This window comes from Zonotrichia leucophrys, chromosome 7, assembly GCF_028769735.1.
Source record: "Zonotrichia leucophrys gambelii isolate GWCS_2022_RI chromosome 7, RI_Zleu_2.0, whole genome shotgun sequence".
NCBI classification, from domain to species: Eukaryota; Metazoa; Chordata; class Aves; order Passeriformes; family Passerellidae; genus Zonotrichia; species Zonotrichia leucophrys.
In genome coordinates this window covers 32,162,509-32,185,136 of record NC_088177.1, presented here as the reverse complement: position 1 = coordinate 32,185,136, position 22,628 = coordinate 32,162,509, and the positions used below count along the sequence as shown (strand labels likewise).

Below are 22,628 nucleotides of genomic sequence, written 5' to 3'. Positions count from 1 at the left end.
TTTCAGGACACAGTTAATGCCACTCACCCTTCTTTCATCAGAGGGAAACCCAGCCTATGTACTCACAACATACTGGCCATGTCATAAAAGAAACTGATGTCTGTAACTCCTTGCCCTCCCCTGTGATATTTTGCTCATGTCCCCACACACCTCTTCAGGTCCAGCCTCTGTGTTAGCTCTTATTCCAGTGAAGTCCCTCTTTAAAATTCTGAGCAATTCTCAACTAATGTTCCTGCTCGTTAACCCCTGTAAGCCTTAATGAGCTTAACTTCTACTTGTCCTTATTCATTTAATACATAGACTATCACCAATTTTCAGAACAGTCTGGATATTTGTTAGGTTTTTTTAATTAGCAGCAGCTAATTGAAAAGACAGTTTCTGGATAAAAAAGAAAGTGACTGTTAAAGCAAATGCATGGGAATGCTGTGTTGTACAAAGTTAGCAGCAGAAATGGAAAAACTCACAATGGCCTGGTGAGAATGCAGTGCTTTTACAAGCTATATAAAGCTATATAAATATGGCTGTGTGTATATATGCATACTTACACCAGCCCACATAATTCAGCCACCTGTGTCAGCTGGGCAGGTGGGAAATCCTCTCTTACCTGCAGACCATCTCCATCACCTCCATCTGAGTGCCCATGAGTGTTTAATGAAAGGAAATACTCTCTTCCCTGCAGACCATCTTCACCACCTTCATCTGAGTGCCCATGAGTGTTTAATGAAGGTGAACGTTGCCCAAGGATGATTTCAGCCACCACAGAGATGATTGCAGCCACCTTTGGGGCAGAAGAAAACTGTCACTTAGTAGCATATAGTAAATATTTCAAGGGTCAAGAAAACAACACAAAACCTAAACAGGATGCAGCATTTGAATGAAGTTATGGGAAGATGGGACAAGCAGATGGCCTGGACTGGGATCAGGACAAGCGACCTAAGCTAGCTGTCAACATGGATAAGACACAGTGCTAAGGTCTGTGGCCAGACAGCACTGGTGACATTCACTGGGTCCCTCAGGAGCCAGCAGACAGCAACTGAAAGATTTCTTCATTTTTTAACAGATAACCTTTATCCAGGTGCTGGCCATGGCTCAGTCCTGCTGCTCAGTCCTTTCAATAAACAGCTGAGCATTCCCAGATTGCAGGGACTGCCTTTGGTGCATTGACAGATATCTCTCAGGCAATTATGAAAACTACTTTATACTTATAAGTCGAGTATTATTTTTCTTAATTGTTATAAATGCCATTGTGGTTAAGAGACTATATCCAGATTCTCAAAATTATTTAAAAGTCTAATGCCAATTTAAGTCCCTAATCCATGCTGATTTCCCTGGGAATTAGAAAGTAAAATACCTTTAAGAAGTTGGGCTGTAGTTCTTGTAAGAAAATTAACATATACCCTCAAGAAAGATTATAAATTATTAGATATGATATATTCAAAAGTCAGTGGGTTTAGAAGGCATTATGTTTTATAAGTGGCTCATTTATTTTAATATCTTGAAAACTTTTAAAGCAAGACACACTTTCTAAAATAATTATCTAGTTATTTCTTAGCCAGCTTCAGAGATCAGGAGAACACACACACTGGAAGATATATACATACCAATGTGCAAACAGCTGTTAATGCTATTTTGTATTTCAAGAGAAGTTTTAAAAAGTATGTACCCTTTCCAATACAGAAGGACTAAACGCATCTGTACACTTCTCTAGCTGTGAGCATTAACTTTGGTAAACATTATGTTTAGTATGAACTCCAGATACTATACAATATTATTGCAGTTCAAAATAACTCTGATGGTGTTGAATACATTCAACATAAAATCTGCTCATTTGCAGCAATAGACCAAACCACGTCATTTCAACATGATCATGGGGAAAAAAAAAATATCCTCTAGGACTATCAAACTAGGAAAAAATGTGGGGTTTTTCCTCTTTTTGAAGAAAAATTCAGTTTTCTGTAGAGTTTTCAACAGAAAAAGAAACAAATAACACAAACCTAAAAGTTTGGCATCTGTTCTGTGAGCAGCAACTGATTGAGGTTTTTTGTGCACAGAATAACTTAGTGTTTCAATTACAGAACTCCTCAAGTTTTAAAAGCAGCTAAGTATCTACTTCTAGCAGCTGGGAAATAGCCTTCTGTGTGAAAATTGACTTTATTGTGTTAACTCAAGCAAGGGGAACAGACTCCCAAAGGGGGTCACACTCCCTTCTTCCTGGAAATTAAATGTGGACAGGTAAGAAAAAATTAGAGTATTGAGTTATTTATTTCTGTGGTCAAATTAGCTGGTTTTCTGCTGATTGTTTCTCTGGTATGAAGCCCACAAGTCAGGGGGAAAAGAAATATCAAAGCTAACCTATGGAAAGTTGAAATTCTTGCACTGATTTCCAGGCTTCAGGACAGTCTCTGGCCTTTGCTGCCTTTGGGAATATGTAATGAAAACAATTTTTAAAAATTAATCATAAACTGATAATTTTTGATAACTGACTCCTACCAGGATGATAAACATTCCTGAAACAGATACCTGGCAGAAAGCAGAGCAGTGCCATGGGAATTGAGAACTTTTCCCAATTATTTTCTTCTCCACTCTCTTTCCTGGTTGACAAACCTTCTCTCCCTTAGGCTTCCTGAGAACACGCTTGCAGTGCTTCAGCAGAGAAGATGGTTTTCTTTGCTCTTTGGCTTCATCTCCATTCCTGAAGATGTCCAGAGAGCAGAGAAGCTGGTGAAGGGTCTGGAGCACAGATTCCATGAGGAGCTGCTGAGAGATTGGGGTGTTTAGCCTGGAGAAAAAAAGGCTCAGATGAGATCTTATCACTTTCTGAAACCCCCTGAAAGGAGGTTGTAAAAAGAAATAGGACAAGAGGAAACAGCCTCAAGTTGCACCAGGGGACATTTAGATTGGACATGGGGAAAAATTTCTTCACTGAGAGGGTTTTCAAGCATGGGAACGGGATGCCCAGGGTAGTAGTTCAATCACCAACCCTGGATAGTTCCTATAAGGGAAAGAGGTGGGTAAGTGAATTTTCATTTCACAAAAATACTTACTCTCTTCATTCAGGAAAAAATCTCTGAAATTCAGAATCCAAAACTCCAAAGTGAGGTGTGGTGAATCAGACCATGTCTTCACCTCAATCACAAAACTTTCAACTTGATATCCTTTTTGTCTGGGCTGAGTACTAAATGACAACCCTCTTTAGCAAAGCTAGCAATCTGCTGATCTTGATTTTCATTTAAAACCAAGAAATCATTTGTTTTCCTGAGTAGCTGTCATTCAGCATTCATTACACAGATCTTTCAGAAATGTTTCTTCACTCTTTTTCCTTACTAATGGATTTTAGGGCATTAGGTTTGACAAAAATTATGTAGGAGATAAACATTATCACATGTATGTTTAGAACATTCAAGGACCATTACGTCAGTTAAAGCACAAAACCTTGTTTTGAGAAACCAAATTACATGTTTCAAAACTTTTTTAGAAGGGTATGAAACAGTCTTAATATCCTTTTAGAAAAAACCTTCTACATTTTTTTTTTATCTGCACTATTGTAACCTTCCATTTACTGAAATTCAATTTTAATTAAAGCTTAGTATTTCAAAACTCAAAATTAATTTGGTGATTTCAGTATACATGTGACATATCTTTTTGTCTTGGAAGCATGCTTTTCAGCCAGAAAACCATTTTCTTTTATTTTCATTGAATTATGCATGTTTCATTAAATTGCAGCAAACAGCAGTGCTCATAAGTTTCTTGTTTCCTTCTAAGAATATAGATGGTCAGTGTCTAATTTTGCCTTTGACTGATCTACCAAACGCATTACTGAGCTACTGCTTTAAGCATTTTCCCAGTATTCTGGCCAAATTTTATGTATTTTTAAGTGTCTTTCTTCACAAAGCCACAACAAACACAGGGCTCTTGTGCCCACAGCATTCTTTATGAGGAATAAAAGCAGTCAGCTGGGAAGCATGTAGCCCAAAGCCAGAGTTTTAATTCATTATGAGACCTGCCCTAAGGTCTAAGCGTCTGAAGTTGCTCATTTGGACATTTCCCTCCATCAGAGATGTGGCCCACATGGACCCAGACAATGGGGTCAAAATTGTTGGAGCCAGTTCTCTTTTTCCTTGCGATTTTTTAAAGGAGGTTGACCAGCCGAGACTCCTTATGTAAGAGAGCAGAGGTCACCTTGAAAACTCTAGCAACCAAAGACCCCGTCTGGTCTGACATCCATGTTAAATTCCATCTTGAGTTGGACAGGTTCTGACAGGTCTGAAGCTCCAGCTGGATTATGTCAGCTTTTAAAGACACTGCTCTCACACCTCTTGTCTCACTGAGCAGCAAGAATTAGGTAAGAACAAAACAGGAGTAAAAAACTATGGCATGATACTGGATAATCTAGCTAGTACCTTATTTGTTTTATCTGCCTGAGGTTGGAAAGTCCTGGGTAATGGCAGTCCAAACCAATTTTGACTGATAAAAATTAGTTCCAAAGTGGTAGTTAATGAGGGATGGATATGCAGAGCCAGGAGTTGGACTCAGTGATCTTCTTGGATCCCTTTCAACTCAGCATACTCTGTGATTCTGATACTTCTGTTGCTTCTAAGTCATTTGGGCACCCAAATATTTGAAGCTACTTTGATGTCCTCCAGTAGAAGACAGCAGCTAAACATATTAGAAAGCATAATTCTCATTTAACTACAAACGTAAGTACTGACCTATATGAATTTTTAGATCATGTTTATGCCATTCAATTGCATGACTTTTCTGAAGAGAACATATTTTCCCATTCAGAGTCACAGTTCGTACAAACTGTTGCCTACCAACTAATTTATGGCTATGAAGCTTTCAAGTGTTTAATTGGAAATATCTTCTCTTCTGCTGTCATTATATTACATTGATAGAAGAGCTTCATACCAAATGCTTTCCATGAAAACAATTTCTAAATCAAATTATTTTTAATGTTGTGAGTTTTTTGCACATGAATAAGTACCTCAATTGAGATGTATAAAACCAATTAGACCCCTATTTATCTCTGCTTGGCAACTTGGCTCCACTAATTTCTTTGGTCACTGTGTTTCACTTTGGAGCTTACTCTATTCATACATTCTGATGATTGAATTACTCAACATTCATTTTAGAATGCATTTATTTAGTAGTGCCCTTTCCAAACCACTTCCTTTTTGTCTGATCCTGAAAGTCCTGGAAAATTCCTTCACAAATATTATAATGTCATAAAAAAGATGCATTAGTTACCCTCCATGTGCTTGCATAACAAAAATTCTGAGCAATAAATAATGAATAATTGACAGAAAGAAAAATTATTGGTTTTTTCCCATTGTCATATTAAAACTTATGTTGAGTGGAACATTTAATCACTAGCATAAATAAACCTAGCTGTTTGGCTTTTTCCTGCCCCCTCCCCACCTTGTCCCAGAAATGGTGACCATTTTCAACTTAAATTTCACTTTCTCCATGCACTTTCACTTAAGCTTAGCTGCACTTTTATATCATATGGATAAATCCCACAATGACTCACTCTGCTGGCCAGAGGGGCATGTTCTTCATTAGATAGCCCATATATATATATATATATATATATATATATATATATATATATATATATATATATATATACATATATATAATACATAAATCCAAAGAAGCAGGATGTCCTTTCAACGCCGCAACAATTCAGTTAAAGACATTACTGATGTTCAGAGTTTAAAAGTCTAGAAGGATATAGTATCATAAGGCTGGCAGGATGCTGAGAGGCAATCTTAAGGATAAAATGGATCTATATCATGACCAGCAGATGTTCATGCTCATTTTTGACAACATAAACATCCATATGATCCATGAGAGTAATTGTTAGGATTCTTCCCAAGGTCTATCCCATCAAGCTGCATTTTGAGCCAATAACTTCTTAGGCTGCTTCTCCAGAAAGATGTACAATGGGTTATTTTGATTTTCATGTACATTTTATATCCATATCTACATCTATCTATATATCTATGCATATATATGTATATATTTACATGCAAATATTCTGCTTTGCATAGATTGTATGCATATAATTTATATACATAAATGTATTAAATAGGCATCTATAAATCTAGTATCTATCAAATATATATTACTTATACATATATATTACATAGATATTATTTTTATGTATTACATTATTATATCCTATGAAATGTACATATACATTATTGATTAATTATTTTAATTTTATTTATTCAAAGTTCTTTCTTTTCTTTCTTTCTTTCTTTCTTTCTTTCTTTCTTTCTTTCTTTCTTTCTTTCTTTCTTTCTCTCCATCTTCTATGTCAACCAGTATTGTTCATTGTCACTTGAACCATGAACAATCAGAAACAAAACACTGTCTGTATTTTTTATGAATTACAATTCAGTTGAGGAGAAGTCAACACAACTATGCATCATGAATTCATACCTCACTTATTTAGAACAAAGTTGTCCTGTTGGATGTCTAATTTGTCACCTTAATCTTGCAGGTCAGCTGCTCTTATATTCTTACCTCAGACTGAATATCACATTCTGCTGGTGAGCATATTTCAAAGATATCTAATCTTGTTGATCTCATGGTACAGTGGGCATGATGATGAGGCGTGAAGAGGATAAAAATATCAGAAGGAACATTAATCTCCTCCTAATTTCCCAGTCAGTATTTTCCAGATGTTGTAAAGAACATTAATGTTTGATACCACATTGTGAATCATCATCACTGAACTAAAGAATATGTCTGTGGAAGAAAAAAAAAGACCAAAAAACCAAGATATTTTCTCCTCCCTGGTGAAGTAGAGTATATACAGTGTCAGTGACAATGAGCTGTCAGGGAGTGTTCACACGGCATAGGTCTCGCTTCCTTTAACTCCAAAACCTTGCAGTCTTACTAGCTCTCAATAATTCATCATGAATCTTGCAGTATTTGTAGTATCTCAGTTCATAGAAATGCTCAGCTTTGGTTTCTGAAAGAAAAGTGCCTGCACATTTGAGGCTGTTTTGTTTAGCATCTTGTTCTTATTTTTTTCTTTCATAAAGTCCTATAAATTCCCTAGATCCTGACTTCCACTGCCTGAGCCAGTTCTTTTACATCTTTGGCTGGCAAGAATCGCTTACAGTGATGGCTCTCCAGGGGGTGCATCTGCCTTTTGGGGCTTTGATCAAGCCAGGATCCCAACACCGTGGGCAGATCCCTCACAACCAGCACAGCACCATGAACACAGAGACTGTATTCTCATGTGAGATTTAGCTGCTCTCTATTCTGCTAAGACAGGTCTCCTAAATAATTTGTTTTACTGTTTTTCCCATGAGTTGTTTCTTTCTTCCCCCCACCAAAAAAAAAAAATCCAGCTATTTACATTTTTTTCCTATTTCTGTGTTAGTGTATTTTACTATTTTCTAATGTTGATATATCTGGGTTAGAAAAGCTTTAAGGATAACTGCTATAAAAATTAAGAGTAAATGACCTGCTTTCTGTTCCTTTTTTAAATTGGGATTTTTAAGTGTTCTAAAGAATTCTATTCCAGGGGGAGGATATTTTTTGTCTAATTGGCTAATATCAATAAAAACAAATATTACTGCCTTTGACCAAGATCTGTGAAAATCCCCACAGGAGGAAATTCTGTTTCCAATCTCCATTTTGAGCTATTAAGCTCTATTCAGAAATTGAGCCATTTTTTTTGGAAACCTGGGCACACGTTGCCTTGCAGACTTGATGCCAGAAACCCTTGCAAGTGCCACCTGGGAAAAAAATATTCCACTGCTACATGAACAAACTGAAACATGGCAAACAATCTCAAAACAAACATCCAGGAATTATTGCACAGATAACTTTGTGCTTTTTTGCCTGGTGAATTCTCTCTTGCCTTTAATAAAAAAAGGCAACACAAATACTGTTTTTGGAAACTATTAGGAAAAAAGAGAATAACAACGCTGAGGAAAGCTTAATTGACTGTGTATTTCTACCTGAAGGACACTTTCTAGCAAAGTGTCAATTATTTATATCACAGCACTGATAAGAAAGATCAAGCAAGACTGAGTTCTCCTTGAGGTTGAACTTTCAGGAGAGTCCATCACAACTACTTTTGTTTCCAAAAATTCTGCACTTTTTATCTTGTCATACATTTAATTAATAAGATATTTGGTGTCAGAAGATCATTGTTTCTGTTTGTATAGCATGCAGTTCAGCAGGTCCACGTAAATCCTTTGGATTCCTGCTTTCTGTAGCAGTAATGTTTTCTGTTTGTCAATTCACTTCTGGCCTGATAAATCCTAAGGCTGGGAATCACTGTGCTGCTTAGTTAATTAATAATTATAATTATGAAAACAGTAGAAATAATACACTGTTTGAGACTGAATGGTCTTGTTCCTTATGAAATACACACAGCAGAGCAAAAGAGGATTCTGGATTATGGTGAGCACCTACTACTACAGCAAAAATAATTCTTCTAGGACATCTGGATCTAAGAATGCTGTACATTAAAACAACCCCTCTTCTGTGCACTTCTAGATGTCACCTTTTAGAGGCAGAAGAACCACTGGTGTGTAGCTAATATACTAAGTTAAATGGAAATTAACCAAAGCAGTACGACTGCATTTGAAGCTGGAACCATATATTACTACAGTATTTTTTGTTGTGGTTCTGTAATAAGGGAAAGTGTATCTTGGAACCATGTAGAGAACAGCAAATTTACTATAACTGCCAGAGACAAGTGGGCATGAAAAATGATCAGTTCCTAAAAGCTTTTAAAGCAGCAATGTTTGTCCTTCTTGGCTTTATGAAGGTCATAAGTCTCTCTGGTATGATCTAAGAAATGCTATAACAAGGTTCACGTAAATGCAGCTGTGTCCTGAAACTGTGCTCAGAGAGACAAAATTCCTTTACAGAAATAGCCACTCAACTTTTATCTGCAGAAGACAATATTCTGCAGAGGACTTTTTCAGAGAAGCAGCCAACTCCCAACCACAGTCCAGTGACAGAATGATCTATGGGAATTTTCCTGCCAGGAAAGCACTGTCCAAAACTAACAAAAACTTAATTTATTACCTGCTTGGTTTACACATCTCTTTACTGTGTCTTCACTAGATATACACAGATACACACACTAATATATTTCTGTATTTGATATGTAGATGTGTATATAATATATATACACATATGTACATGCATACACACATATATAGATATGCACATGTATGTGTATATATATACATTACATTCTTAATTGATTTAAAATATTATCTAGGGCACCCTACAGTCTTGTCCAGGGCAAAGGAGCAGAAAAATTTTTGCAACTCCCAGCAAAAGGAATGACCAAGTTGAAGATAACTTCTCTCTCAGGGAACCCAGCAGCACCTGGTCTTCCTCTGCCACAGCTCATCCTGTGACAGTGGTACCTTGGCTGTGCTGCTCTCAACAGGAGGCAAAGGAGGAACTGGGGCTCCATCCAGCCCCAGCTGCATGGCTGGAGGAAAGGCAGTGCTGTAGGTGCCAGATACTCCTGCTTGCTGGACATTCAGTGCTGTGCATCACTGTGATTCAGAGACACACGACCTGGCTTCTGCAAAGCCTAATAAAAGAACCTGGCAACTGAGAGGAGTGACCTTCCCTGGTGGGTTCTCCTCTGTATCCTTTGTAATTGCCTCCTACCTGGTGAGCAGCAGTAGAGCTGCTGACACCCAGGACAGTGACTGATGATCCTGCTCAGTGCTATTAGGAGGAGACTGTGGGCTCACCCTTTGCAATGCTATGTTATTCCGCAGGAACAGCTGCCATCAAATATTTCCTAATTTTTGGAATTGGTTCCATCAAAAATAACATAAATTTGAAGAAAAGAATGGCCCTGGTTACTGACCTGCTGTTATTTTGCCTCAAGCTAGGTTTGGAATCAATTAAATAAAAATTATCCCCCTTTAGGAAGGAGCTCAACTTTCTCTGTACTCTGCTGCCCCTTCCCAATAAAGTGTCTTCCTTTGTGATGGATGTTTCCCTGCCCTTGTCTCCAAAATGCTCAGTGATGGAACATTCACAGCCTTTCTAAGCAATCTGTTCCAAGGCATTTTCAGAGTCAGTGCTCCTTATTATCCTTACTTTTTAAAGCATTTGTGTTGCAGTCAGTACAAGATTAAACTTGGAAGATGGCTTTGTCCAGCTGAGTTCTTGTGCTCAGAAGACACAAGCCTGTATACAATGTTAAAGAAAAAGAAAACAAATAGGAACAGCAATACTTTTTCCATCTAACTCTTGCATAGCACTTTTCCCTTGATAAATTTCCAAGGACTTTATAAAAAAAAACCTGTCTTATAACACCTTTCTGATAGATGGGGCGGGGCAGGGCAGGCAACAATCAATACAATTTGTACAATTCCTCCATTACTTCAGCAGAAGAAAGAAGAAGAGAGCACAAGCATTTGCTTAAACACCATCTGCTTTCATACTTAATTCTTTCGTGAGAGTTTTGAAAATACTGCCCTAAACTACCAAGGAAAGGTAAATTATGGCCATTCCAGGTAAAGAATATTATCCAAAGAACATGCATATCAAGATATGCCTTTCCATCTACTTTAGTGGGACTCAGGTGAGATTCATAAGCCTTAAAATGAGTATTTATAGTGCTGTTAGTATCCTGGAATAAAAACCTATTTACTCAATCATGAATAATGATATGAGCTCAACCTTTAAAAAAATATGAAAAACAACTCCTTTTATCACCCACCATATTTATGCTAATACTTCAGTAAAGTTATGGAGTTTTGAAGCACATCATACAGTCCCAAACTAAAGTTTGACAATTAACCTTTCAAAGGAATTCTGTAACAAGAAGCCTCAGAAAAATGTAATGGCAGCAATTTTTGTTCTGCAGTCTGGATAGCCTGGGATACAAAAAAAAAAAATCCAGGTTAACTCATCAATTCCAGAGGAGCAACTGTTATTTCACGTTTTGCCTTTGCTTTAAAGGTGCAGTGATTCCTTATCGTCACACACTCGCTGCAAGAAGGGATGGATTCATAATAATGTGTCATTTTTAGAGTGAGATATGAAACAAATCATCAGCATGCTGTCTCTTAGAAGATAGATTATTTCAATTTTAGACTAAAGGAAACTGGAATAGTGAAGATCCTGTGTCAGCTCAAGAAACTAGACAAGAAATTCTGGCTTCTTTATGTCCCATACTTAGAGATCTGAATTGAACCTAGAGTTTCCAGATTGAATACAGAGTATAAATATAATTTTTTTAATGATAAAGATAAACTTAAGGTTATCCTAAGGTTCCATATCTGATAATTCTCCATTCTGTACAATCCTTATTTTCCCCCATAACAGCTCACCACCCCAAATGTTGAGACTTCTTTAAGTTCCGCATCTGAGGGAGATTTAAGACTGGTGCTTACCTGGGTTTCACTTTTCCATGATATTTTCCATATTTGTAGAGAAATAGAGGCATCAAACCTGTGGGAAACAATCCCAGAATTCCTGCTCCTAAATTTCTCTTTTCTCCATTTCTCCCTCACTCCTCTTTATTTTCTGTAAGCAAAAAGATCCATTCTGGTGTGGTGAGCCACGAGTACATCCCAGCATGCAGCTCAGTGAGAGAAGAGCTGTTCCATGGGCTTGGCTACAGAGCAGATGAACTCTCCCATCCACTCACCTACCAACCCATGCTCAAGAGATGAAGTGCACAATTGCAATGGTTACTGTGGGGTTAAAGGACATAAATCAGGAAGGAAAGCCATGCTAGAAAGTCACCTCAAAGTACAAGAAGACTCACAGATAACATAAAACAGTTTTTTTCTCTCTTTTTTTTTTTTTTTTTTTTTTTAAATTCACACTCTGCATCGAAGATATAAAACCTCAGTTGGAACCCGAAGCCAAATCCAAAACACAATAACAGTCACAGTTAGCTCAGGGGAAGTGTGAGAAACAAGAACAAAATCACACTCTCTGATGAGTATGGATTCACAAATCAATGGAGACAGGGAAGGAAACAACACCAGGCCCACTTTGTAAGGCTGTGCTCTGGTTTGACAACAGGGAAGCTGGCTTATCATTTAGCCATTCCACCACCTACAGTAAACTTTGAAGGATGACATGAAATGCCACAGCACAACATTTAATTAAAAAAAAAAAAAAACTAAAACAAAAACCAAAAAACCCCACTAAAACAACAAAAAACCAGAAAACTCCGCAATTTTCTGGTTGCCAATGCAATAGAAAGGAATTCCCAGCAGCTCTGAAGAAGGAAGCACTGGGCAGCTAATCACAGGTTATCCCCAGCACACAGACATTTTTCAAAAGGATCAGCATGAAAAATTGCTTTGGAGACTCTGACAACATAGGAGGAGAGCTGAGCTGTGAAGAAAAGCTGAAAAATATTCACAGTTCAGGTGTTGGCCCCTCAATATTGCCTGTGAGCATGTTTGCAAGGAAGGTCACAGCCAGTGAGTCCCTTGCTGTCCACAGGGAGCTGTTCAGTGCAGATCTAATGGGGACAGGACACCTTTCTGCATACACTCATTCTAGAACCACCATCACGTCTGCAGGTAAAATCACCTTTTGGTCCTCTGTCCAAAGGCAAAAGAGTTTTCCAGGCTTTTCCACAGATCCCAGCCTGTGCACATGAAGCAGAGGTGGCAATCCTCCTTCTCATGCCTTAGAAGAGCAAGAAAAATCAAATTTACAGATGCGAATAAATTTTGCTGCATAACTACCCTCAGCCACAAGGAAGGCAGTGGAACTCAGGCTCTTGGCAGACTTGCCTCCAAAGCTAGAGAGAGAAGAAAAAATACATATTTCTTTGGCTTCTTTAATATTTTCCTGATATGGATGCATGAAATGACTAAGTGGAAAGGCAGTCATCATGCTATGAACATGGAGTACAACTAAGATATTTCAATGCACTTTCTGATTAAGAGAAAAACATTACGTTACCCAATATTATTTGCAACTGCACAGTTGAAAGTTCTTTAGGAGAATCTAAAGGCTAAATTTAAGAGTTCAGGGACCCTTTTAGGTTCCTCTTTTTCCATTATTGTCAGAGTTTCTGAGTATTTATTCAGAGAAGCAGCCTCAAATTTCATTGTATTTCAAAAGCATTTGGGTGTCTCACAGTTACCAGCTCTTTTCAAATGTATAAAACAAAGTGAAAGAGAGAAAGAGGCAATTTGTCTAAATTTGTAGCAGTTCTATCCATACTAACATTCTGATATTATTACTGGCAAAATATCTAAAGTTTGATGATTGATGAGTAACTGAGACAAACATCAAATGCCAGTAATAGGAAGTATACTTAGGAGGGAACTGCAAAATTTCTTAAGCTTACCTTTTAATCTTTTATATGCTCAGGTGTTGATATAAACTTGCCAGCAGTATGACCGCTTCTTTCTTTATCCTAACCACAAGAGCTATAAATTTAATGATGTCTATAATGTACTCCCAATACCTCAGAGATGAGCAAACCTGCAGTTACAACAGCAATAATAAAGAAACAAAAAAAAATTCTGATTCTCTCTTGCGAGGCCAGAAGTGTTGGGCAGTAAACAGCAATTTACTCTTATAAAAGGAATTTTATGACAAGGATGATAACTAAATATGTGCCTGATTTATACAAGTCACAAGTCAATAGGTGTTCACCCTTGCATACTTGTACATAAGCACACACATATACTGAGTACTGCTCAAGATATGAGGAAGTTTAAAAAAAAAAAGTAAAAGTAAAATATATAGTTTCATTTCACTTAGCTCCCCCTTCCCTGTTGTTGAGATAAACAAGAACCAGTGCTGAAGTTCAGATTTTGGAGCTCTCTGCAGTGAGCTCTGAAGCAGCAGCTTGCAGGCGAAAAAGCCCATTGTGCAACCTCGCCAAGAATCATCTTGGTATGGGAATAAAGAGGAACATTGACACACAAAAAATGTGCACTGGGTTTGCTTTAGAGCTCACATAGCAGTTTACAGCAGCAGAAGGCCAAATGATTAGAATTCAAGGCACCAACACTGTGCCTGATGAAATGAAAATTTCATGTTGGATAAGTGCTCAAGTGAGATAACTTGGTTTTATTTCCACTTTCTAGAGCATGCAGTCAGAGATGGCTGGTGCCCTCAGTGCAAGCTGTCACCAAAAATCAGCACATTAGGAAAATTTACCCTGGCATTGAGCTATTTCCTCAGATTAGAATAGGAAATCTGTTGGACCTGTAGGAATGGTAACCACTGTGGAGTAGATGAGCAGGTTGGGTTGTGATCACAGTGCGTGTTGAAACTCTCTCATTTTGCACGTGTTAAGAATACTTGTTTCCTTACTGTAGAATCGCTTCCTTTTTGTTTTTTTTCCTTTTCCCCTTCTGGCTGACACACACCCGAAGAAAGAGCTTTACTGACTGAGAAGGGAAGGTCCCCAACTTCCAGCAGAAATCCCTGAAACCAGTGCCAATGCTTTGAGTTTGCCTTACACATTTCAAAAGAGTTTTGACTGACAGAATACACAAAGACTGTTAAAATCTGCCTCCTGAAAAGGCTTAGAGTATATCAAAGCTATCTTCTTTGGGTTTTGTGTATAAATATATATCTCATGAACATGGGGAGACAACCCTCACACTTGGTTCAGTTGATCAGAAAGGCTCTTTTATCTCTTTGACATATTCTAAATGCTTTTATCATCAAGAAATGATTGCAGCAGATACTTTGGTGAAAGCATGTCACCTGCTCCTTCCACACTTTGTTGCTTCAATTACAAATACAAATTAACACCCAGACAAATGCAAAGCTATTAACAATTTTGACATTTCAAATACTGTGGCTTGTTTTACCTACATGAATCTGCTGTTTGAGTATGGTAACTATTATTTCTTTTTCCCTTCATGACACACTGGCTCATGTACATTACATAACATATTGCTGGAACCTGCCTAATTTAAAAGGATACAGTAGGATAAATTTCAGGATGGCCTGAAGACAAGACATCCTACATGTTGTCAATATTCACAGCCGAATCTCTCCAGCTACCTAGTATTTATTAGCCCTTTTAGCATCCTACAGTTATCCATTCATTTTTCCCCACAATGTTCCCTGGGAGGTAAGTCATGTTCCTCAGATAGGAAAAGGAAATTACTATGCTGTTTGGACAGAGTACTTTTGAAAAGGGATCCATATTGTCTTAAAACAAGTTAGGTCTTTTAAAAATTGTTCAGCTATTTAAAGGGACTTCTAGAGGTCAGAAACTATCATCCAATTTCTATTCTAGTCAGTTTATGCCCATTTTTAATGATATTAACATGCCTGGTTTTCCACTGCCTTTGTGCCTTCTGAGTCTTCACCCTATTTTTTCAATAAATTAAGCCAGATTGGTCTCTGTGATGAAATAACCATTTCTTCTTCATGATATCCCTAACCTCAGGGAGCTGCCCTGTCTTTGGTAGCTTGTTTGAGTGTGCAGAGACAATGCATGGAGCCAGCTGAACCCACACTGCGGGCAGGCTGGAGCCAACCAGCAGACTGCTCATCCCACTTTTGGGATGCTCCAGATGGGAGCCACACTGCAGTGGTCTGGCATGACCAGTGAGGCACAGCAGCTGAGCTAACACGGTCACACACACCTTACCTGGAGGAGGAACTGAATAAGCTGCCTGAGCTACTGGTGGTGATCTGCTGCAAAACAAACCAGCATCCCCTCTACAGCACTAGGTCCTGCCTTCACTGGCTAATTTCTGTGGTTTATAACCCTAAAGTTAGACTAGATATGTTAACGGTTTATAATTGAACTTCTAACTTTTTGTTTTGTTTTGTTTTGTTCTGGGTTTTTTTGCATGAACATATGACTAGAACTTCTTTCTCTATGTTAAGACCAAATCAAACCTGTAGTTGTGTCCAGCAGTAACATTTCAAAAGCACAGAAACCACAGCCACGTGTGATACTACACAATCAAAACAACCCTACCTTACACAATTAAGCTGGTTAAGGCAATGGAGTGACATTTATGCAGTCTCATTCAACCTTGCAAAGATTATGTGCATCTCCTTGGGTAAGTCACCCACACAAAACTTCGCAAGGATTTAAATACCCAATTCCCAAGAAATCCCTAGGGTACCTAACTTCCTGAGAGGATCTGGAATTAAATTAAAACATGTGTAAATCCTCCAGGGGTTAAAAATAAGGTAAATTTATTTTCTTCTACTGTTTTCATTGCTTTTTTATCCTCTCATATCCTTACATTTGTAGGACGAGGAAGTTTTGCTCCTGCATGTGGATGGAGTCTTACAGGAGAATCAAACTTTATCTCTGTTTCCTAAGGCCTTATCTCTACTTCATAAGGCCTGTGGATATTGCTTGCAAAAAAATTATTATTTTTAGTCTTTTATTGAGGAATGTGGGTTGCTGTGCCTTACCTGCAATGTGCTCTGACAGCACATCTTTCTCTGCATTATTGCATAGTTAAGAAATAACTATTCTTTGCCAGTTATTCTCTAGCCTTGTTTCTCAAGGCACAGGAAGTTCCTGTGATCTTCTGACATTTATGTGCTCATCTTCCTTGACTGGCCTTTTTAAACAAAATTGGTCACAGTTTTGAAGGTATGATGTTCCTACAATTTTAATCAAAATATAAATGAGGGAGACTAAAAATAATTCTACCTTCTTTGTGAAATTAATTTATCTTTATCATTAACATTGTCTCAATCATGTGTCAGGGATCTTAGACACAAACCAGATTTCTAGTCAGGAAACCTCATTATGATAGATCCTCCACAGATACATAAATGCCCCAGGCATTCTGCAATGTAAATGAAAACAATCTCACCTTCACGATAGCGGAATGTCTCAATCTATTCTATTTTTAGTTGGAGCCAGAACTTGCAGATCCTGCAGATCTTCAAGAACAAACAAAGTGAAACAAACATAAAAAATTCTATAAAGAGGTCTAGAGGAAAACAACCAACATTATGAAATTCAGGGGGTTTGAAACAAAAGAAAACCAAAATAGGCTACAAGAGAAAACCATTTATCCAGGCCAGTCCAATCTTGCTAGAAAGGAAAGATCCAAAAGGCATTAATTCCATTTCTGTGTTATTATCCCCAAAATGCATCACTGCAATTTGGACATATAAAATGTCTTCAACAAGCTTGGAGAATAAAATGTTGACAAAGAAATATGTGTTATTAGTTTGAGCCGCTAGGTCACCCACGGGACAGCAATACAAACAACCTGGCTAATATAGCCAAAAAATAAGTGAGTGGTTCAGGCTGTAGTCAGAGCAGGAGAGGAGAAAAGGATCACTAATCTAATGAAGAAGGACAGAAAATGAATACCAGGTTGAGAAGAAGCATGTTGGTGGAATAGGTGTGTCAAGAGAGATAGCTGCATAGTTCATCTAAATGACAATATGAATGTTCTCTCCTCAGGCTCTGTTTCTTTCTGTCTTGTATTTTTTTTTTTTTTTTTTTTTTTGTTGTTGTTGTTGTTGTTCTTGTTCTTGCTTACAGCAAATAGCTAGAAGGGAAACAGTGTGAAGCAATGATTACTATCTCACTAGTCTTAAGTCTTTAGGCTTGTCCCCTTTCCAGAGGCAACCTAGAAAGAAATAAATTATCAGTTTAGGGAATGTGGAAGCATGATAAAGAGAAAGGAAAAAAAGGGAGTACAGGGATGAATGTGGTTTTAATTTAAGCCTTGTTATAAGATTGTTTACAAGTTGAAATATGTTATCTATTGGGCTGTAGGTGAACTCCAGCCATTCCCACTTGATTACAGTTTTTTGCTAATTTTAAGTGACCTCAAACCTGTCAAAGGAATCATGTATATCTTATTTTAGCTCCATCAGACTTTACTGTGATGCTTTTTTTAGACAGAGCTGTGACAAAAGGACATAAATCTGCGAGGAATATGCAGGAAATCTATTGGTGGTTCTACTCAAGAGAAAAGTGTGCAGAAACATGGAAACAGCAGGATCCTCCTGGACTGGAAGGAGCCTAGAACACATGCTGGGAAAGTGAAGGTGTGCTCGAACATTCATGTGTCCTGCCAGTGCCCTGTCCTCAGCAGTTTCACAAGTCAGTACCCAGAGCTGTCCTTTGGTGGTTTTAGAGCTACAGATGTACAATAATTTCAGTGAATCCCCACAGGAGCTGAGAAGGTGCTGCCACTTCCAGGATCACAGTCATGGGGAAACTTGGGCTGAAAGGGATCTCTGGAGATATCTAGCTCAGCCTACAACTCCAGAAAAGTTGTCTCTAAAATTGTGGGTGCTACAACTGGCTCAGGGTGCAGGTTTAGCTCAAGAAGAGCAATTGCAGCTGCAGTTTGGCAGGGTCAGGAGACACTGGGATATGTGCTCAACTCAGACCTGCTTTGCACAGGACAATGCGTGGATACAGCCCATCCTCATGGCTCCCAAATGTTCCTCAAAGAAAATCAGGTGAGTCTTTGTAAGATTTTTTAGTTTCCTCTTCCCAAGGCTGATCAAATGGGGTGCTTTAAATGTAGGTTTTCTTCCACTATTGGAGTTAAACATAACAAAGGTAGGGATACACAACTGTAGTAGTGATGGATGTATTAGAATAATATTACCCCAAAAGCTGAAAATACAAAAGGACACTTGAGGGAATGAGACAGCTGACTGTAAAAAAGGTTCAACAGTGATCCAAGATGCTGCAAAACCAAGAGATTCCTTGATAGGATTTCAAAATAAGACTGCATTTTAGCAGCCTGGAGCCTGAAAATCATCTAATTTCAGGAAAATGTGTCTTTGAGTTGCAGGGTATTTTCTTTTGATAAAGAACTGAAAATTCAGCTTATAAAACCGGAGAGCCGAATCCTAGGATATTCAAAAAGTGCTGAATGCTGACTGAACACTATTACCACTTAAATAGAAAGAGCAGATTGACTGCTTCTGAAAATCCCATCCCCAAATCCAACCAGAGTGTTTAATCGACCCCTCAAGTCCAACACAAGTTCACATTCTGATGGATATATGATACTGTCCAATTTTAATTGACCCAGAGTGTAAAATTTCATATTCCTCTGTAGCTTTAGCAACTTTCTTCTTAGAAATATTTTCATCAGCTTCAGATCATTTCTATCTTTTCTCCACCCACTTCTATTTTTTATTGTCTGCAAACAAGAGGCATTTAAAAACCCTCAACAGGATTTCTTGGAAGACATTAAGCACTATCACAAAAACAAGGTGCACACTGAGCTGAGAAAAGCTGAGATCAAAACAAAAACTTTCCTTTCAACATGATACAATGAAAACAGGTAATATGTCTAGAGGGAGTGACAACATAAAATTACAAAATTTATCCATACTTAGAAGTTCCATTTCTTTATATCCTCTCTGATTAGTTAGAAGTAGCTTATAGAAAACTTGGCTAGTAACTTAAGAAGGCAAGGTGAGCTTTGACAAATGTTTCTCTTAGGTTCTTGCTTGATTTTAAATCATTGTTTCCAGATTTGTTTTTTTGTTTTTTGGGGGTTTTTTTGGGTGTATTTTCTTTCCCTTTTTCTTACAACAAAATGGAAACCTAAGGTCTGAATTGATTCACAATGCCTACATTACCTGCCTGCTGGGAAGTAGTAACCCCACATTGGCAAGATTACATTTACAACTTTTCAACTTGGAAGCAAAAAAAGAAAAAAAAAGCAGCTTGATATGATGAGTTGGCTTACCAATAATGGGGAGGAGAGAAAAGACAAACTTTTAAAAATTGAAATTGCTCACCTGCTGCTGCTGACAGCCTCAAGCTTTAACGGTGATGACTGCACAAATCCATCAGCAGCAACGTGCTGCAAAAGCCTCTGCTAAAAACAGCAGCAAGACTTCCCATGCTGCCATTTATTTCCAAGCACATATTGGAACTGCAAAAAGTTCAGAGAGGAGCAGCAATGCTTAGCAAATATACAGAAATGCCTGTGATTGAGGAAAGACATTGAAAACATCAGGAGCGTGGAGTTAGGATGGGAACTCATTGTTCATCTCTTCATCTCTTCATGAGTACAAGATATAGGGTATCCTATGCGAAGCTTCTCATTGGCAAGTCCAAAACAAACAGGAAAACAAAACAAACGGGAAAGACAGGAATTTTCTGCACCTTAGGGTGTAGGAGGCTTATAGAACATGAAGCTGGAGGATGTTGTAGATGCTAACAGGTGATATACATTGAACAATAAAGTAATTTACAACAGAGAACCCATCAACTATTATTATTGGCATGGCATTCCAGAGTGCACTGGGGAACTGTTATACATGCTTGTGCTGTTCCCAATCTACTCTAGGCATTTGCTTGTGACCAAAGCCAGAGACCTGGCTAGAGGGAATTTTTTTGAATGTGACCCACTGTATCTACTCTTGCATTAAAGGAGGGTGGCCATAGGTAAGTTAGCACTGGCATTCATCTTGCCTGTGAAAAAAATGCCATCAGTGGCACAAACCACTACACTGAGAAACTAACAAATACTGAGATTAAACCCCCCTCCTCCACCCCAGTGAGCTCAACCAAGAGTGAATCTGGTGAGGTTTTTCTCATCACTGGCAAAGCAAGTTCAGAGATTTCTTGCTGTCATGCTTTCAAGTTGGCATGCAATCTCTCTGCTCCCTTTCAAACGACTTTTTAAAACATTTTTTTTTTGCAGCCCCTGTTTCCAGCTACTTGGCAACAGGGAACATCAGAGCTGGAGTGAGACACTTTTAATGGATTGGGAAGCATGGTTCTTACTGAGATTACAGGAGAAAGCTTTTTCTCTTTGTTTAGGGTTTTGTTTGGTTGGTTGCTTTTTTTCCCCAGGTTGTTGACAGAAAACAGTGTCTGCAATAATTCTGGGCCTAATTTGATTTTCAAGCTCTTAGAGACCTGGCACAAGCAGAGCAGATTTTGTCAGTGCTGAGGGATTTTCATGTGAGAGACAAAGTTAACTCTGTCTTTTCTTCTTCACTTTCCTGAACGATATTGGAAAATGTGGAGCAAAAGCAAAGAAAGCCAAAAAATCTCAAAGGCCTGAAGATGTAGAGGCCACTTAGATTTTCAGTTTAACCTGACCACTGGGGTTAGCAATTCTTTAGGTGAGACACAAACTGAGGTACCTGAATAAAAGGGGTTTACTTGGGGTTGTTTTTTATGAACTCTTCATTATCTGATGCTCACAAAGATGATGAACTCTTCATAATTTGATGCTCATCTGGAACAGAAAACAAAAGGTCATCATTCATAATAAACCATCTCTTAATGAAAATTAAATAAATCCACAAACTCATTTGCATTTTGAGTTCTGCTACTTCTAATACTCAGATACCAAAACTCCAAGCCTTGTAGCTATACTTCAGTACCACATAAGAAGTGATGAACTCACAAGCATTACTCAAAGAGATATACTGTACCTTTGGGTAACTGAGTAAACTGAGACATTAGTGATGTCAGACACGCTGCACAGGAGGGCAAGTGCTGTGGGAATTCCTGATTTTTGCTGAACATCTTGGTCAGGGCTGAGCTCTGCTCAGAGCTTGCTAAACACCAAACACTGCTAGGAAATTGCTGCAGTGAGCACTGCACAAACACTGCCAAAGTGGTGTGGACAAAGACAAACTGCAATGAAAGCATTTCAGCCATTAGCTGAAAGTTATAGCAGATAATGAGTAGTTTGATAAGCCTGGAGGATGAATGCAGAAGGATAAATGGAAATAAAAGTAGCATCCTGAGTCTGAAGAATTGAGCTTCAGCTCCTAGTGCTTCCAAAGAATTCTGCCCAGCCATGGACAGGAGGCCATGTCACCATTTATCTTTCCTTAGGGCTGGAGGATCCCAGGGTGACCCAGGTCAATTTTGGGAGCCAGGCATGGCCAGTCTGTGCTAATATTCATTGCACCTCTCTGTGACTCATTTTAAAAAAAGGACTGAGAGTTGTTTCTACTTGCCTAAATGCCTAAGTAAATCACCTTGAGGACTTTGAAAATAGCAACAGCAGCAGTCTGGATCCTGAACTTTCACAGTTCATCCTTGCTCTTCACTGTTGACCTGGATTTCCTGGAAGACACTGGGTTTTGGAATCCATATACAATGTGATGCTGAGAAAGCACATTGAGTGGTGAAGCCTTTGTTTAACATGCACAGGGCCTCTAATTGCTATAGAAAACAAGATTCTGAAGAGCCTTGACATTTTCACTGAATGAGCAACTGCAGATGTGTATTTTGTTTATCTCATTTTGTTTCTGGAAATTGACTTCAGGAAGGGGGAAGACAAGGCCCTTTTTCAGAGCTCTGAACTTTAGTGAGAAGTAGAAAAGGGAAGATGGGAAGATTTCCTGCACTGGGACATCAGCAGATTCCAGTCCATTCAAAACTGTGCTGATTTCAAAAGGCAGTTTTGTGGTCTTCATAATTCAGGGAGGTTGTAATGCATACAAAATGCTTGGGAAGTAAAGTAATTGCTTGAAAAAATAATTAATTATCAATTCAAAGTCAAATTATTAATATATATAAGAATACAAATCCAAACACAGTCCAAATCATCCAACAAAAACAATGTACACACTGAAATAAAGAGGCATCACATGTGGTAGCAGGTGGGTAACAAACTGCATTTGTCTGCACTGAACCAGAAGGACAAAAAGATCCAGGAATCAACATCTTTACT

The 22,628-nt window shown here is 38.2% G+C and overlaps 1 long non-coding RNA gene across 1 annotated transcript; it reads right to left on the bottom strand.

The window, feature by feature from the left end:
• Positions 1–16,803: 16,803 nt before the first annotated feature.
• On the bottom strand, positions 16,804–21,138 carry LOC135450347 (uncharacterized). The gene is made up of 3 exons (XR_010441040.1): positions 21,082–21,138; positions 19,723–19,859; positions 16,804–16,875 (listed from the first exon to the last, which is right to left on the bottom strand). It is a non-coding gene; the product is annotated as an uncharacterized LOC135450347 (long non-coding RNA).
• Between the last annotated feature and the right edge of the window lie 1,490 nt (positions 21,139–22,628).